Raw genomic sequence first — 3,068 nt, 5'->3', positions numbered from 1 at the left:
CAGACGTTATAGTATTAAATCGAGTGTTCTCTCCCATGTGAAATTCTTATAAAAGCGGTTTAACCCATGAATACGATCAATCCGGCATTAAGTAACTTTTTTTCCGTAATACACGTTAACGATTTATACAGTTTAATACATCATCTAAAGAAATGATCATTGACAGCCAAATGCAACATAAGCGTAATCTGGTCTGGTCTGAAGATAACTAACAAACACGTGGCAACGCAATTAAAGGGCTGTCAAGTACATTGAAGTATACTTCACAAAGCACTGTTTACGCGCATGTGCCTAACAAAATAGAAACAGGCTTCAATAAATACACATGCAATACGACTTAGTGTATAGAGCAATAAACATGAATAACATATGAAAGCCAAAAACCTGTCAGCATATGTACAAAAAAGACTGATATGCCCGTGTGGCTCTCAGTGTACGTGTAAAATGAAATGCTTTAAAGCTTAACATCACATGCCAAGACGACATTATGGCGGTTATCCTGAACTGCCGGAAAACCCATTTGAAAGCCAGAATGTCCTATCAGCATATAAGCGAGGAAAGCTGATAAGCCCTTCTGGCTTCAGAAGCAAGTATAAGCGATACTGCAGCATGCATGATAAATAAATCATTCCGTAGCAAACGTGGCACTTTTATTCACTGATACAAAAGAAGTATTATTTAACAGGCAAGTTTCACTGTGTTAATGAGGAGTCTTTTTTAAAGGGTCAGTGCCACAGTGTAGTTATGGAGTCTTATTAAAGGCCCGATTTACGGTGTAGTTAAAGATTTATTTTAATGGCCTGTTTTTAAACGGTTAAGTAAAGAAGCCTTTTTAAAAAGCCAGTTTTACAGAGAAGTTAAAGATTCGCTTTAAACGAATAAAGGTCCCATTTTACAGTGTTGTTAAAGAATTTTGTTAAATGGCCAGTTCCGCAGTTAGTTATTCTTTGATGGTTTGAGCATTTATGACTATAAGTATATACCGGGTAAGTACAGCTCAAAAGTTCTTCTTGATAAAGCCCAAATCCATGTAAAAAGATTTATTTGCATAATTGTCTAAAACTCTAATTCAATCAACCTTAAACATCGTAGCAAACACAATACATACTAACATCGACATCAAGGTTGTGTGCTATGTTTAGGCTTAAGTGTCAAAAAACTAATTGGATGCTAAGAAGGTATTAAAATACTAGGGTATACTAAAATAAGCAAAAATTATGACGGACTTAAAAGCCATAAACGTTTAATATGAACATAATATTGTATTTAAATTTCGTCTTCAAATAGGACAATTATGGCGCCCTCACAAATTCTGTTTTGATTGGGACATAGTACTGACAATTTGATAGGGATATGTGTCAAGTTTAATTCATCAGTTTATCTTTTCCAAAAAAAACATTAATAAGAATGAAATGCAGTGAAATAATTTGCACATTTTTTTGTATCACATTATAATCACTTGGCGTGTCCACCAATAACATCTAAGTTTATTGCGCTTACACCCATTTTTTTCTGCTAATACGGCAATTTTACGGGGTGTTATCAGTAATCACTGGTACAATTGGTGTGCAAAGTAATATGAAGGCAACTCAATGAAATAACGAATCTATTAACTGTTAACATTCGCCTAGGTGTAGAAGCCGCAGGAGCTAAAAAATACCCCGGTAGTTTCAAAAATCATTATTACTTTCATACGAATTCTCCCTGTGACTGTTAATGAAATAAGCCATAGGCTGCAATTAAATTGTGGGCCGTTATTGTAATCACTAAGCAAGGACACAATGAAATATCGTCGGATGTCTGCTTTTTCTCAAATACAACACATGGTTATAACTACAATGCATTTATACTTTGAGCTTACAGATGACTACCTAATATATGTCAAAGCAATAACACAAGCCGTTCAATGGAGCTTTAACGAATAGGCGTATTGCTGTATAGCTCCATAAAAATACGATGTAATTACTAGAATTTAGCTTTTAACCAACAGATAAATGCCCATTATTTGTCAAAACAAGTGCCAGTACATGGTTGTCCGATATACATTATTTTATATAAAAAGGGATTGAATGTATGTCTACAAAATCAAAGTTGTCCCAAAAACTATGTTATGTAACGGTGGTCCCTCTCGAAGCACATCAAGAGACTATTGTTCACGAGAACTATCTTACACCCAGTAAACTTCAAAAAATTTGACACGTAACAAGCAAGTAAGTATACAGTGTGAAAGTACTACCAGGAGGCGAATCTTTGATGATTATCACATTTATGCCTAGCGTCTAGAAAAAAGGCATTGGCAAACAGCGTAGACCCTGATGAGACGCCGCATGATGCGGCGTCTAATCAGGGTCTGAGCCGTTTGCTTAAAGGAATTTCTGTAAGAAATATTCTAAATATAGAAATAAATATACTAGACATCTCTAATTTTGGAAATAAATTGATCCACTTAAGAAGGATGAGAGAGTCCACTCGGCATAAATGGATTATAATCCTTACATGAAGACAGTCAGGCCTGAATATCGCCACTAACATTATTTCATATAACATCTATCAGGTTTTCACCAAAAATTAATTTAATAAAAGGCCTACTTACTCAATTAAAAATGGACGAAGTAATCCCAAATTCCTCACTCCAATTATAACTTTAATTGTCTATGCCCCATACCCATTTTTATGAGGTATATAACGATTACATACTGCAAGTTTGTCGACTTTTTCACACCAAACAAAATTGAGCTCACTACAGTTCCTTAGAAACTACTCCACAACCAAACGCTGCAAGTAGTCACTAAAACGATGCACGTCTGAGACCTTCAAGCATCGGCGTGTAAGTATCCAGTATGCGTTACACCCCCTGTGTACCCTGTGAACAACAACAGAACATATGCGCTAGTCGTCTGCTATGTTGCTGCGATAAACGTTATTTCGATGGTAAGGGAGAGAATGTTCTATGTCTTGTGACTAGTGCTGCATCAATATACCGGTATATCGGTATATATCGCAATACGCAATCCGCATATTGTATTGCGATACGATTTTCGTCATACCGGTACGAAAATTTTACAAAC

The 3,068-nt window shown here is 35.7% G+C and overlaps 1 protein-coding gene across 1 annotated transcript in view; it reads right to left on the bottom strand.

Annotated features, from left to right (window-relative positions):
• LOC127858942 (galactose-3-O-sulfotransferase 2-like) overlaps positions 1-2,854 on the bottom strand; it is a 29,563-nt gene extending 26,709 nt beyond the window's left edge. Inside the window, exon 1 of the mRNA XM_052396311.1 lies at positions 2,594-2,854. The gene's annotated coding sequence lies outside the window, so the exon portion shown is untranslated. The remainder of the gene's footprint in view (positions 1-2,593) is intronic.
• Between the last annotated feature and the right edge of the window lie 214 nt (positions 2,855-3,068).

This window comes from Dreissena polymorpha, chromosome 14, assembly GCF_020536995.1.
Source record: "Dreissena polymorpha isolate Duluth1 chromosome 14, UMN_Dpol_1.0, whole genome shotgun sequence".
Lineage (NCBI taxonomy): Eukaryota > Metazoa > Mollusca > Bivalvia > Myida > Dreissenidae > Dreissena > Dreissena polymorpha.
Note: the sequence above shows the minus strand (reverse complement) of the source record. Positions and strands in the feature narration are given on the sequence as shown.